Genomic DNA, 16,779 nt, shown 5'->3' with positions numbered 1-16,779 from the left:
TAGAAAGCGCTATTTTCAAACAGTTTTTGGTCTTAACCCCAAGTAAAGTCCCAGTGTTCTCATAGTTTGGGATATAACCCCCTGCTCGCCTTCCAGAACCCTACAAAGGAATGATCCCCCAGTGGACTGTACCTTCCACTAATATACAAATACTGCTTTAAATTCATCAGGTTTTTTTCTTTTTAATGATGCACGTTGGTATGTTTAGAAGTTGCCACTGGTATAATTGACAGTCTCCACCTTTGCATTTTGTGCCAGAGATTGCCCCTTGCATCTAAAGGCAATGCCCCTCCATCATTATCCCAGCACAAAGCAGACGCGGCTTTATATAGAGAATCAGAAATCCTTAACTATTAGCATGATGTACTTTGCCATGATACCGAGTAAGTTTTAATAATGGCTTAGGGCAAACAATAGCTACAGAAACGATTGTTTTTGCAAGCTATTCCCATCGAGCTCCTGATAAGAATGGGAGTAATGAGGTGAAGATGAGGTTTGATAAATGGGGTAGGGAGATCGGCAGAAGGATTTAGAGAGTTATAGAAGGATATAATCTGATAGAGAGAAAGTCAAGAGACTTTCGTAATCCCTGCTCCATTTATTGTGTGGCTGACACTGCTGAGCTGGTTTTTTTTAAGGTAGAATCCATTCTGCGAGATGGCACGATTTCTGTATGTTAATTAAACACTATTCTGCTAAAGGTCACATTAGAGCAATCCAATATCAGTATCATATTATCTGCTGCCATTCTGCTTACAAACGCTCTCTCCAAATATAGCGTCGCAAGCTCCTGTGAGAAACCGCAGGCCCCTCGGTAATGTAAAACATAAAAAATATATGTGCCCTCTTGCACTGTTGCTCTCCCCTTTTCATTTTAATATTTCTGTTACGGGACAGATACAAACAGAGGGCAAAGAACACTGCCATTGACCTGCCCGGCCCAACCACTGCTGTCAGATCTTAGCACTGGGGTATATTCTGGAACTGGGCTAACCTCGCTCATTAAATTCACAGTCCCTACAGGTCTACAGCACAAATAGAGCCAGTATGAGAATTCTCCGCGCTGCTACATGCAAAATATTATATAGAGATAGAATGAGACTTCTGGAAAGAAATAGACACAAAAAAAGATATATTCCCATCTTCACATATTCTGCTTACATTCTAGAACTTGCCGATAGCCATAAAAACTGATCAGGATCCCTCTCATCTCCAGAACACAGCGATTTGTACTCAAAGGGACACAATACACAACACAAACACTACAGCTCATTGTATTCCAGGTCTCGATATCCATTTGGATGTGAAATCATTTAGAAATGGTTTGACATAAACCAAGGCTTTTCTCGATTTTGGCCATCACAGACATTGTTAATTGGCTTAAAGTGCCCAGGGTGGATTATCCAAAACTGTCAGCCAATCACCAACTCCCATTGTCGCTTTAGTCTGGGGATGGTGTGACGAGACCAATCTCGCCACATTGCATTGGAGGAGCCTGGTTGCCCGCCTGCTGCCTTTGGATTATGGACCGGCAGTTAAACGGTTAATTTTACTGTGCAGAAAGGTTTATTCATGCCTTTCTGCACAGCCGTTCAGTAGATTTAGTCTACCGCACAAACAGCCGTCTATTAGCCTCCCCAGAGCCGTGGGGAGCCGGCTGTTAATTGGCGTGTGCAGTCAATTGACCACCCAGTAGCTGCGGTTAACCGCAGCTTAATTGACTGTTACTGGGTGGCCGCGGTTACACTTAGCGGGCGCTAGGTGGCGGTGTTATGGAGCTCCCCGGACGGCCAGCGGTGCTCAGCCCAGAATCAGTGCACTGAAAGCGGACACTTTTACGTGCAGGCACCGCTGAGCCTCCAGCCCCCTGGTTCCTATTCGTGCAATTTAGCCGAACACCGGTTAATTCCGTAGTTTGTATATGTGAATGTGTTAACCCAGATAGCTATGCCATGGAGCCAATTCGTGTAATTAAGGACTTTGGCTCCATGGCAATTGAACTGTGTGTATAGGATCTGAGCGCTATTCGGTAGTTTTGTGCGCTCAGATCCCAGCTATCTGGGTATATGTGACATGTCTGTGTTTTATGTATAAAATGTAATATTATATGTTTTAATGTATTTCACTGTCTTTGTGTCCCCACGTGTATAATGGAGTTTTGCCTCTGTCCTGGGAGATAATTGAATTACTTCTCAATTATCTCCAGGATAGAGGGAGGGAAATTAGGATGCATTGTGGGGATGTTTTACTTCTGTGTGTCTGTAATGTGATACATGTCTGTCTGTGTTACAGTCTTCCATCTGGTCCCCTAGGGGAGTGTCCACCAGGTGGGAGACCTGCATAAATACTGGGCGGGTAGCCCTGAATAAACCAGACCACTGCTTGACCCTCAACACGGAGCCTTGTCTCATTCTTGGGGGGATTCACTGTATGCTGTTAGAGACTGATTGCCAGGAGTGTAAGCCGCTTGGTTGCATTTTCCTGTTCGTCTGCTAGCAGCTATTCGTGAGGTTCTGGTTCGGGAGTTTGGAGTGCTACCTTATTCCCTTGTATGCAGTTCGGGAGTTTGGTGCATTCACTTGTATTCAATTCGGGAGTTTGGTGTTCTACAGTAGCTGCCTTTATATCTGAAAGGGGAATATCGCCTAAACGGATTTTAACCCCTTGTCTGCTGAAACGGTCCGTTACAGATGGTATCTGCACTATTTTTATGGGTATGTCTTCCTGTTTTGTTTGAAAAAGGTTAATTAGTTTCACGCGCTGTCTAATGTGAGTTTAAAGTTGGCCAACATCAGTCAAGTGACACATAGCAACGTAGGGGAAAAGGATCTCTTATGGCCCTTCATTCTGAACGACTTTTTAGGCCAAGTCAGAATATTAAAGCATGCGATAATGTAGCAAAAACATTAAAAATGGTGCATAGCTTGCAATAAATAATATAACAAACATACATTCAGATAAACATCATTATGCTAAACTACAGTTAAACTGCTCTTTAAAAAGTGCACAGTAGGAGCAATCCTCCCAACACCTAGGCCTGCTTTGGAGATCTCACCAGGTTTAGTTTATAATACTTCATGGTTCATGAATACCAAGGGATGTCTATCACTCCTTTGAAGCATCTACAGGAAATATGAGGGCTGACGTTAAGCTTATTTTCTGTCGTTAAACTCCAAAACGCCCAAGCCAGTAGTTCCGTTAGTTTGTACTTCTATAGCTCAAGCCAAGCTTTTGGACTGCCAGATATATTATATTGCCTCAGAGGACTTATGCTATTTCTAAAGCCTTAAAAAAGATAGACTGTGTGTTCTTAAAATATACCATTCATTGCCACACTGCGGGCCACAGAAATAGTGAATTGTGACAATAGAAGAAAGAAATCCATCTCAATCAAGATTTTACTGGTGGCTTTAAACTTCTGGCATTCTGAGTGGTGCCTTATGGATCATTAACTGGCCAAGATTTAAGGATACCCCTTTTTAAGCAAAGAGAGGTCAATCTAAATGACTCCATGGATTAACAATGTACCCGTGCTGGAGTGCAGGACAGACTAAAGCTGGTTTGGAGAACCTCACACTAGGTTCTGAGATCCGATTCCTTAGGGAATCATCTTTTCTGAGGTGCAAGTGACGATTGATGGGACCCACTGAAAGATGTTACCTCTCATGTGAAATTCAGATGAGTTTTCAGCGGCAAAGAGATCTGTGAGATTATTTGAGGAGGTGAACAGAGACAAGCTGAATCCTGGGTATAAATGATAATATCGTCCTAAGGCTGCTGGAATCTGTCTAAGTCACCTCCTTGCATCCATGAAAGTTATTATCATAGTCTATTCTATTCCTTCAATAAAGAATCTTCTCGTCTTCCTACCTATATTGTCAGCGGAATCCTATATAGATTCGCTATTTTTATGCAAATCAGAGAGATGGTACAACTCGTCCACTTCAATTCACAAGAATTGTGGCTTGGAAAAAAAAAAACAGGATTAATAAATAAAAAAATATTACAAGACGGGTATGAATAAATAAATAAATACAAATAGCATGCAGTTTGAATTAATACGCACTCTAAAAATAGGTTTGGTGAAAATAAAATCCAGATATATTATTAGGGTCTGATGAGGTTTCTAAAACCAATTTCCATATTAATCATGTATGTTATAACTTCAAAGACAATGCAGATTCCACGCTATGCTTTCATAGTAATTGAACTTACGGCTCATGCCTTACAAATCCAACATTTTAAAAGAAAACTTTCATCCTTTTTATATTATTATTTAAAATACAAATACTGCATGCCTTATAGTCTGTGAGCGTATTATGCTAGTCCTCCATTGCGGCACTGGGAAGCCATCTTTGAGTCCACGCTGGTCAGTAGCTCAGGTTATTCGAACGGAAACTGACAAACTGTGCACGTAATGATTGGCATGCGCGTACCTGGATCGTGACACGAGGATCCAGCACCAGCTGGCGAAGTGTACCTCCTTTTTGGAGGAGTGTGTGTTCAAACAAAGTGCTAAAGTCAAAATATAAATGGTAGCAACTCTAAACACTTGTGTGGAAATATCCTCTTCTTCACACCCAAAAAGTTCAAAGTTATAAAGTGGTGTAAGTGAAAAACCTACACCTATAAGTGGAGCGCTGAATTATGGACGAGGTAAACTTAATAACGACCGTGGTGGGTAATATATGTAAGAGAGAATAAGAAATACAATGTAATGCAGATGGTACGTAAACAGCAATGAGGTAAAATGGTGGTGAAATAGGAACACTCACATTTAAGGGAGCCTGTGTATAAATACCGGCTCTGTAATAGAGCTTGTATGCCTTTATTGCAGCATCACACCCTCAATCCACGGTATCTATATATATATATATTTTTATTTTACTATATGTTATGTTATTACCGTACAAATAAATACATTTTGAATATATTTTAAGAAGTCCTCTGGAGCCCATCGAATCTATATTGGGGCAGTGCCATCCCCTCACAAATTGGCACCAAGCCATTATACCTCAGGGCCGGGATTACAAGGCTCTGAAAAAGGTGAGTATTTAATCTATTTCACCTTTTATACACCTCACACAGACTGCACATTGGTCCCTTTTTTTTTGTTTTCTCTTTGAGATACTCCATACCGTGGAAGGATTGAGGGTGTAATGCTGCCTTAAAAGCATACAAGCTCTATTACGGAGCCAATAATAAATGTGAGTGTTCCAATTTCACCACCATTTTACCTCATTGTTGTTTACGTACCATCTGCACTATATTGTATTTTTGATTCTCTCTTATGTAATATGTATATAACCTACCATGGTCGTTATTAAGCTACGCGGGGTGAGTTTACCTCGTCCATAATTCAGCACTCCACTTATAGTTGTATTTTTTTTTTCACTTACAATCAAGCACTAGCTATCCAACAATCTCTCTGGGGCAGTATCAGATCTTTATATTGTGCATTGCGGCGAAACCGACCTCGCCACGTGTCCTTGGAGGGGGCTGATTGCCCGCCTCTTGCCTTTGGACTATGGACCAGACTTTATGGGAATGTGATACCCCAGATAGCCATACCATGGAGCCTATTCATATAATGAAAGACTATGGGAAAGACTTTAGCTCCATGGCAATTGTACTGTGTGAGTAGGATCTGTGCGCTATTCGGTAGTTTTGTGCGTGCAGATCCCAGCTATCTGGGGATAGGTGAAATGTCTGTGTGTTATGTGTAAATGTGACTTTATGTATTTTAAAGTGCTTTATGTTGTTTTGCAACCATGTGGTTAATGGAGTCTGCCTTTAGTCCTGGGTAATTGGATTACTTCTCCAATTAACTCCAGGGCAGAAGGGAGGAAACCAGGGTGCATTGTGGGGATGTTTTTCTGCCAGCCAGAAAGGAACAAAAGATACTTTTAGTAACTTTTGAACCCCTGGTCGGATTCATGCCATTTTTTAATATGTTGTTCCCCTGAATGGATTGATTGTGGATATGTATTTTTATGTGAATGTGATGTATGGTTTTAAAGTTATGAAAGTTGTGTAAAAGTATATTTTACACTGTATGCATAATGGGATTATGTGTCACACTAAGGGGAGGGGATGTGTGGGAGGTAACATCTATGTCATTGGTTCTTTTATGCCTCCCCCTGGGTGTGGCCTGTATGTGTGAGTTGGAAATAAAAGCCAGGCTGGATGAGCCAGTCCAGAGTTCCTGTTTTACCCTCAAAGTGATGTGTCGTCTCATTATTGGGGGAGGATTTATTGTATGCTGTTCCAGTTGACTGCTAGGAGTACAAGCCTATTCGTATGGTTCCTATTCAATGGTCTACAGCATTCATACGCTTGGGAGAATTTAAAAGGTTTCTCGGATTCGGTGATTGTGGTGTCTGCCAGAGTGCTTGGAGTCCTCAGGAAGCACTAGGAGCATCCATTAACGGAGGTACCCGGTCGGGGTGCCAGGTGACCCGTTACATGCAAGGATATAGCTAGTACGAGGTACGTTTGACCAAAGAAGGTCAAAGATGGCCGCCCACTGAGGCAATCCTTAACCTGGAATTTACTGATATTTAATCATGAGACCATAATACACAGCAAGGTTACATTACATTGGATTTTTTTTTGAGGTGTAATAAAAATGATGAATGTTTACAATTATAGAAGCACCCCTTAAAATGAAATACATAATATATAGGTTATATACCTACAGCCAGAAGGTGTTACTAAGGGGATTTGTTACTTTATAAAATAAACCAACAGGGGGCGTGCAGTGAACCCCTAAAGATGCAAGCTGCCACGTCAAGGCAACACTCTCAGGTGAGTCCTGCATTAACAATTCCCCTAATTAGAATAACACTCCTCTCTGTACCTCTCTGTACCTCTCTGTCTCATTAGAGATTTTACCCTATGGCTGAAGGAAGCAAGGTGAATTGTCAGTGTAGGACTCACCTAAGAGGTTTACCTTGACATGGCAGGAGAGCTTACACTCTAACGGCCATTGGAGTGATAACCACCAGTTAGGGATTTGGGATAGAGCGCAGGTTACGTTCTGGGGTTTTGTTTTGTGAAGTACAGACTGCAGGGATGCCTTAGATCAGTGCCGCTCTGCAAGATGTGTCGTTTGGATGTTAAAGGGCAGGGTTACCATATACAAAACACACACCATATTGGAGTGACGTGCATGAAAAGTGCTGTCTTGCACAATGTAAAATGCAAATATTGATGACGAGTGGTTAATTGCCCTCCGGCACAATGTGGATGCTACAGGGCAAAGCTTTTCATGTGCAGCCCATCAATGTATATACCAGCACTGCGTAATAGGTTGGGCTTTAAAAAATACCAGTAATAAATAAATAAATATGTGTCCGGCAGTAAATAAAATGAAGTTTTTTTTTTTATGTCAGATGGCCGTAGCTTGATATTTAATGGTTAACGATTTTAGCTATAAAAATACACGAACATTGTGGCTACAAAATAATAACTATTGCTTTATTGGACGACCATCTTTATCTAAAACGTAAGTAAAACTAACAGAAAAATCAGACAAAAGGCTGTGACATCTTCTAAGTCTTTGACTTTACCTCTGTAACAATAATCTGCCGCTGTGTCACCATTCATTTTCCTGCTAGAGATGTCAGACACACGGGCCTGTAATTACCTGTCTCGTCTCCAGTAGGGCTTCTATGAAGTGCTGCACCAGGTGTAATTTGCAAATCACCCAGAATAACACCCTACTCACAGGAACTGGTAAAAAATAGATCTGCTAATGGCACTCAAAGTACACAAATACAGCTCTTTAAATGCTGTTTAATGCTGTCAGCTATTGCCACGGATTACTCAGCCTTTTATTTAGAACGTTTAACAGTAACTAGATTTAGTTTTTATCCTATTCCAATAATAATTTGCAACCTTAAAAATCAGGCTTAGCGAGCACAACCAACAGGTAGCCCCTATAACCAACAGGTAGCCCACATAACCAACAGATAGCCCACATAACCAACAGGTAGCCCCTGTAACCAACAGGTAGCCGACATAACAGATAGCCCACATAACCAACAGGTAGCCCCTATAACCAACAGGTAGCCCACATAACCAACAGGTAGCCCCTATAACCAACAGGTAGCCCCTATAACCAACAGGTAGCCCACATAACCAACAGGTAGCCCACATAACCAACAGGTAGCCCTTATAACCAACAGGTAGCCCCTATAACCAACAGGCAGCCCACATAACCAACAGATAGCCCACATAACCAACAGGTAGCCCCTGTAACCAACAGGTAGCCGACATAACAGATAGCCCACATAACCAACAGATAGCCCACATAACCAACAGGTAGCCCCTATAACCAACAGGTAGCCCCTATAACCAACAGGTAGCCGACATAACAGATAGCCCACATAACCAACAGGTAGCCCACATAACCAACAGGTAGCCCATATAACCAACAGATAACCCACATAACCAACAGGTAGCCCATATAACCAACAGATAGCCCCTATAACCAACAGATAGCCCACATAACCAACAGGCAGCCCCTATAACCAACAGGTAGCCCCTGTAACTAACAGGTAGCCCACATAACCAACAGGTAGCCCCTATAAACAGGTAGCCCACATAACCAACAGGTAGCCCCCATAACCTACAGGTAGCCCCCATAACCAACAGATAGCCCACATAACCAACAGGTAGCCCACATAACCAACAGGTAGCCCACATAACCAACAGGTAGCCCCTATAACACCAACAGATAGCCCCTATAACCAACAGGTAGTCCACATAACCAACAGGTAGCCCATATAACCAACAGATAGCCCACATAACCAACAGGCAGCCCCTATAACCAACAGGTAGCCCCTATAACCAACAGGTAGCCCCTATAAACAGGTAGCCCACATAACCAACAGATAGCCCACATAACCAACAGGTAGCCCCTATAACCAACAGATAGCCCCTATAACCAACAGGTAGCCCCTATAACCAACAGGTAGCCCCTATAACCAACAGGTAGCCCCTATAAACAGGTAGCCCACATAACCAACAGATAGCCCACATAACCAACAGGTAGCCCCTGTAACTAACAGGTAGCCCACATAACCAACAGGTAGCCCCTATAAACAGGTAGCCCCTGTAACCTACAGGTAGCCCCCATAACCAACAGGTAGCCCCCATAACCAACAGGTAGCCCCTATAACCAACAGGTAGCCCACATAACCAACAGGTAGCCCACATAACCTACAGGTAGCCCCTATAACTACAGGTAGCCCACAAAACCAACAGGTAGCCCATATAACCTACAGGTAGCCCATATAACTAACATGTAGCCCCTATAATCAACAGGTAGTCCCATAGCTCCTTTAATGCTTCCCCAGTTATTCCATATAAGAATATTTCTCAGTAAACGTGTGTAAATGTGCTCTGTTTGGGGTGTGAGGGACTGGGCGCTGTCTAGAAGGAGGCGTTAGGTGAGCAAATTAAATTATAGGAAAAGCTGGAGCTCAGCTGTTAGATATTCGAGTACCCCAGTGCCCACAAGACAACTTTAGGTGAAAAATGCATCTCCCCCTCTTAGCACTGCTTCCTGGTCTTACAAACCCTGATATCAATCGATTACTCCACTTTATTTTATCTGTGGGATTGGCTGTCATCAAAGCCTCTTTTTCTATTCCCAAATAAATGTTCTGTGTGCAAAAAAAAACCCAATAAATCCAAAAAGTATTTAATTACACTATTAATTAATAATATAATATCTAATACTCGTATATTCCTCACCCAGAACCACCCTCTGATGGCCTGGGTTTAGTGAATCGGACCAGTCATTCAGAATCTCTGCATTGTCATTGACACGTTCGCCTAGAAAAGAGAAAGAGGGTAAGTGTGTGAATGCGGAGGAGGTAAGTGTGTGAATGCGGAGGAGGTAAGTGTGTGAATGCGGAGGAGGTAAGTGTGTGAATGCGGAGGAGGTAATGTGTCAATGCTGAGGAGGTAATGTGTCAATGCTGAGGAGGTAATGTGTCAATGCTGAGGAGGTAATGTGTCAATGCTGAGGAGGTAATGTGTCAATGCTGAGGAGGTAAGTGTTAGAATGCGGAGGAGGTAAGTGTGTAAATGCGGAAAAGGTAAGTCTGTGAATGCGGAATGGGGGAAGTCTGTTAATGCGGAGGAGATAACTGTGTGAATGCGGAGGAGGTAATGTGTCAATGCTGAGGAGGTAATGTGTCAATGCTAAGGAGGTAAGTGTGAGAATGCGGAGGAGGTAAGTGTGTAAATGCGGAGGAGGTAAGTGTGTGAATGCGGAGGAGGTAATGTGTCAATGCTGAGGAGGTAATGTGTCAATGCTGAGGAGGTAATGTGTAAATGTGTCAATGCTAAGGAGGTAAGTGTTAGAATGCGGAGGAGGTAAGTGTGTAAATGCGGAAAAGGTAAGTCTGTGAATGCGGAATGGGGGAAGTCTGTTAATGCGGAGGAGATAACTGTGTGAATGCGGAGGAGGTAATGTGTCAATGCTGAGGAGGTAATGTGTCAATGCTAAGAAGGTAAGTGTGAGAATGCGGAGGAGGTAAGTGTGTAAATGCGGAAAAGGTAAGTCTGTGAATGCGGAATGGGGGAAGTCTGTGAATGCGGAGGAGGTAAGTCTGTGAATGCAGAGGAGGTAAGTGTGTGAACGTGGAGGAGGTAAAGATTGAATAACACATCTCCACATAGAACACTGAAAAGTTATTTTTGAATTTTATATGATGTAAATTTACTTAGCATGACCATTCATTTAATTGCAGAAATTCATAGTTATTAGAGATGAAACATATTAATATATTGATATCATATTAACGTGCATATACCCCGATAATGTGTACATAAAACAACCAGAAAAACTAAAACAGGCCATTTACAACGCATTCCACGAAACTCGTATTATATCATCTCTTGAAAATGGATCTGACGCTTCGCTCAGAGAGGACACCTCTCACCTGACGTCATGTTGGATCTGACGCTTTGCTTGGAGAGGACACCTCTCACCTGACGTCATGTTGGATCTGACGCTTTGCTTGGAGAGGACACCTCTCACCTGACGTCATGTTGGATCTAACGCTTTGCTCGGAGAGGACACCTCTCACCTGACGTCATGTTGGATCTGACGCTTTGCTTGGAGAGGACACCTCTCACCTGACGTCATGTTGGATCTGACGCTTTGCTTGGAGAGGACACCTCTCACCTGACGCCATGTTGGATATGACGCTTTGCTCGGAGAGGACACCTCTCACCTGACGCCATGTTGGATCTGACGCTTTGCTCGGAGAGGACACCTCTCACCTGACGTCATGTTGGATCTGACGCTTTGCTCGGAGAGGACGCCTCTCACCGGACGCCATGTTGGATCTGACGCTATGATCGGAGAGGACGCCTCTCACCGGACGCCATGTTGGATCTGTCCTGGAAAATTCTGTATTTTGGATGGATCGTAGAATGTGTTGGGTAAAGCTTGCCTTGAACCTGTTCTCCCAGTGTCATAGCTAGATATTACAGCAATATTTCACAATACGTGCAAATCGGTTCATTGGTTAACAGCTTGCACATTACACAGTTGTAATTATTTTTAAATTAAACCAGGTCTCTGCCATGTTAGCATGACTGAGTTCTTTAAAGGGACACTCCAGACCCCTAAAGCCATTTCCCTTGAAGCATTTTAGGGTTAAGTGAATGGGCCTTAAATAGAGTGCAGATCAGCAATGAAGCACTCCCTCTAGTAGTTCTACAAAGTAAAAACTAAATTATATAATAGTGCAGCACCCATGGGGGCGGGACGTCCGCCTTGTTTAATGTTCGGGGCATTACTGGTAAGTCACTGAAAGGCTTTTAACCCCGTCAGCAACTTGGGATGGGGGTGGGAGGGAGAGGTGCACTACAGGGTCCTGCAGTGCCAGGAAAACTAATATGTTTTCCTGGCACTGGAGAATCCCTATGTGGCGAAACCAACCTCGCCACTGGGCCCTGGAGAAGCCTCTTTGCTAGCCTCCTACCTGCTGACTATGGCCCCTGGGTTATTTGGGGCATATTGTACTTTATATTGCTGCTACTGGCCCTTTTAACAGCATCTATGGACACATTGGGACTTTTGGGACTACTGTCCCTTTAAGACTGTGATACATAGTCTAGTGTACTGCCTGTAATATTACATGTGTATTTATGTGTTGAGTTTATCCTGGGTGATTTGTATGCAGCATTCATCTGATTGTTCGGTAGAATCACTCCATTCAGTATATTGAGTGAAACTACCGAACAACCAGACCACCCAGGAATAAGTGTGCCTCCAATTACCGTTTGCAACAATGTTGCAAACGGGTAATTGGCAATCAGTGCAGTGTGGTCTGTGTCCTCTGGGTGGCCGCCATTCGGGAGCCGAACACGTGGCGGCGGCCATCTTAAACTACCGAACAGCGGTGTTTTGCCGTCGAGTGTCTGGAACTAAAATCGGACACTTGACTAGGCAAACACCGCTGAGACCTCCATACTTCCAGAAATTCGTATAGAAACTGCCGAATGACCCGCCGTTCGGTAGAAAGAACCCCACAAACAAGGGAATTCATTCAAACCCTCTCCAGGCTCTATAACACAGGCAATTCGTCTGTTTTCATTCCCTTGTTTGTGACCGACCGTAGGGCCAAAATGCATGGAACTGTTTTCGGATACTTTACCCATGCGGTCGGTCAAATCTTTGGAACCCCATATCTCCCGAACCGTTCATCCGAATGACTTGAATTTTGAATATGTTGTCCCCCTAAATAAGGGCTATCCAGCGATGCTGGATTTAAAGGTGTACCCCCTGTTTTTGGGGTACATCCAGAACTTGGCTGGAAAAGTGTACCGGATAATTGGGTTTACTGTTATCTGAGGGGAGGGGATGTGTGGGCTGAACCATCTATGTCATTGGTTCTTTTATGCCTCCCCCTGGGTGTGGCCTGTATGTGTGAGTTGGAAATAAAAGCCAGACTGGATGAGCCAGTCCAGAGTTCCTGTTTTACCCTCAAAGTGATGTGTCGTCTCATTATTGGGGGGGAAGGATTTATTGCATGCTGTTCCAGTTGACTGCTAGGAGTACAAGCCTATTCGTATGGTTCCTATTCAATGGTCTACAGCATTCATATGCTTGGGAGAATTTAAAGGTTTCTCGGATTCGGTGATTGTGGTGTCTGCCAGAGTGCTTGGAGTCCTCAGGAAGCGCTAGGAGCATCCTTCAACGGAGGTACCCAGTCGGGGTGCCAGGCAATCCGTTACATTGGTGGCAGCGGTGGGATGGCGTCCTAGTGTGAGGTAAAGCAGCTCGGAGACACAGTTCGTTTGGAGTTACAAAGTAAGGGTAACGCTAGTATTCATACAGCACCCCTGGTCACAGCAAACATGACCTATCGCTTTGAGGGCGACGCGTACCGGGACGAGGTCATGAGACGATTAACCAGATATGGCCCGAATCCTTCAATAGAGGCGGTTATGGCAACCGTGCGCAAGTTGGATGCGGAGAATCGAGCGGCATGGGAATGTGAGTGCCGATTGCGGAGATTGGGCCTGTGGCCAATTGGTCTCTCTGCCCAGCGGCAGTGTGAGTTACAGGGAGCTGAAGGTGTCGTCCTTCCTCCCCAGCGGCAGTCTACGGTTCAGGGAGAGGAGCAGGGGGAGGTCGTTGCAAGGAGCTAGTGGCACAGTCAGACAGCATGCATCGGCACCCGGGGTCAGCCCGACAGCACGCCAATCAACGCATGCTGTGTCCACCACCAGAATGCCGTCATTGCAGAGCTCAGCAGTGTGGCATTTTTTTTGTGTGTCTGCGTCTGACAACAGCGATGCCATTTGCAACCTGTGCCAAAAGAGTCGTGGGAAGTCCAACACCCACCTAGGTACAACTGCTTTGCGTAGGCACATGATCGCACATCACAAACGCCTATGGGATCAACACATGAGTACAAGCAGCACACAAACTCAAAGCCGCCATCCTCCTCCTGGTCCAGCATCTTCAGCCACATCAACCACTGCTGTCCTCCTTGCCCCCTCTCAACCATCCGCCACTCTGTCTCTCGCCTTGAGCAGTTCCCGCTCATCTGCCCACAGTCAGGTGTCTGTCAAGGACATGTTTGAGCGTAAGAAGCCAATGTTAGAAAGTCACCCCCTTGCCCAGCGTCTGACAGCTGGCTTGTCTGAACTATTAGCCTGCCAGCTTTTACCATACAAGCTGGTGGAGTCTGAGGCGTTCAAAAAATTTGTGGCTATTGGGATACCGCAGTGGAAGGTACCCGGCCGAAATTTCTTTGCACAAAAGGCAATCCCCAACCTGTACTCGATTGTGCAAAAGGAAGTAATGTCATGTCTGGCACACAGTGTTGGGGCAAGGGTCATTCGACTAAAAAAGGCCTGATGAGATTAGCTGCCTTGGGCTAAAAATGGTGACCCTATGTAGGAGGAACAGTCCGTATTCTGCTCTGTGTCTGTGTGTATCAGGGTCTCTGAGGACAGGTGTCAATCCATATCTGCCAAGTGACCCTATGTAGGGGGAACAGTCCCTATTCTGCTCTGTGTCAGTGTGTATCAGGGTCTCTGAGGACAGGTGTCAATCCATATCTGCCAAGTGACCCTATGTAAGGGGAACGGTCCCTATTCTGCTCTGTGTCAGTGTGTATCAGGGTCTCTGAGGACAGGTGTCAATCCATATCTGCCAAGTGACCCTATGTAGGAGGAACAGTCCCTATTCTGCTCTGTGTCAGTGTGTATCAGGGTCTCTGAGGACAGGTGTCAATCCATATCTGCCAAGTGACCCTATGTAGGAGGAACAGTCCCTATTCTGCTCTGTATCAGTGTGTATCAGGGTCCCTGAGGACAGGTGTCAATCCATATATGCCAAGTGACCCTATGTAGGGGGAACAGTCCCTATTCTGCTCTGTATCAGTATGTATCAGAGTCCCTGAGGACAGGTGTCAATCCATATCTGCCAAGTGACCCTTTGTAGGGGGAACAGTCCCTATTCTGCTCTGTGTCAGTGTGTATCATGGATCCTTAGGATAGGTGTCAATCCATATCTGCCAAGTGACCCTATGTAGGGGGAACAGTCCCTATTCTGCTCTGTGTCAGTGTGTATCAGGGTCTCTGAGGACAGGTGTCAATCCATATGTCAAGGTGTCAATATGTCATATGTCAGGTGTCAATCCATATCCATTGTAGTTTAGGAATGTTAGATGATTTATGCCCTTTATGGATTAAAACCAGACTCTGCATCAACTGTGTAAGTTTCCATGGGAGTTTTGCCATGGATCCCCCTCCGGCATGCCACAGTCCAGGTGTTAGTCCCCTTGAAACAACTTTTCCATCACTATTGTGGCCAGAAAGAGTCCCTGTGGGTTTTAAAATTCGCCTGCCTATTGAAGTCAATGGCGGTTCGCCCGGTTCGCCGGTTCGCGAACGTTTGAGGAAGTTCGCGTTCGCGAACCGAAAATTTTATGTTCGCGACATCACTAAAAGCCAGTCTTAGGATTTGTCCTGGAGCCTCTGAGTATAACAACTTAAACCCCGGACATCCGAAGCTCAGCGCTCTAATTGGAGGGGGGGTAGTGTGGTCTAACGTAGAATAATAGTATGTCAGTCTGATCATCACCGTGCACTCACCTCCTTACTTGTTAAAGCCGCGGGGACATAAAATTTCTTTGGCATCGGTATCGTACGTCCCTGCCTTTAGTGTCATTAACAAGACACTTCAAGCCATTAAAACTCACTGAAGCACTAGTCCCTTCTCAATTATAACTAATTGGAATGTCAATTGTCAACTTTATTAGCAGAGAGCACTGTGAGTGATGACTGCGGGGAAAGTGGGCAGCGATCCCGAGTCACCGTGTATCCCCCTAGCCTAGACGGACAATATTTTGCTGTTTATGGATAAATAGACTGCCAAGGAGCTGGTACCAGAGTGAAATCTCAAATTCTTTATAACTGACCCAATAAAATAATACAAATATAATGTATTCATTTGTAGCTAAAAACCTCTGTTTTATGAAAGCTGTTAGTGTAACGCAATGGCGGAATATGGAAATAATCCCAGCCAGAACGTGACTGTAGGTGAACAAAACCTTCATCACTCTCAGCCAGCCACAGCAATGATTACATTACAGGCTTCTATGTATGAGTAAATGACACATGCCACATCGTATATACGGCATATATTACGGTATATATTAGAGACTCTGCCTTTTCTGTTATTAAATACCAAATGCTCTCAGCCATTTAAAGGCCCTGGGGCCGGCTGGAATATTTCAATCCTCTTGTATTTGAAGGATCAATTCCACTTAACCTCCAGGCAGCAAACAGACAATTATTGTAACCAGCACAGATTGGAATCAATTATAATTACAACGTCGCTGGCTTGGAGTGATAGCCTCTTCCATACTGAGAGCGATGAGAATTGTCAGCAAGGGGCACAAACTTGCTCCATGGCCACCTGGCAGAGACAAGAGCAGTCACCAAAGAAGGTTTAGATGTCTGAGAGTGATGGGCGTAGATCTCTGTTGCAGGAAGAGCTGTAAATGTCCCACACTCAGCGATGAGGCTACTGACTTCAAGAGCTGCAGTCGATAAGAACGGAAATAGCCGATGTAGGACTGTTTGACAGCAGAAAATGTCTCCCAACCCGTCTCTGTTTCAAAACCACCTGAGGACACATGTCCAGTTCATTGAGGGTTAACATGATCCAACAAAGCGAATTGCTAAATGTGGCTCAGAATGTGTCCTCTGGCTGTAGTTCAATAAGTCCATTTA

This window comes from Pelobates fuscus, chromosome 5, assembly GCF_036172605.1.
Source record: "Pelobates fuscus isolate aPelFus1 chromosome 5, aPelFus1.pri, whole genome shotgun sequence".
In the NCBI taxonomy this organism is placed as follows: domain Eukaryota; kingdom Metazoa; phylum Chordata; class Amphibia; order Anura; family Pelobatidae; genus Pelobates; species Pelobates fuscus.
Note: the sequence above shows the minus strand (reverse complement) of the source record.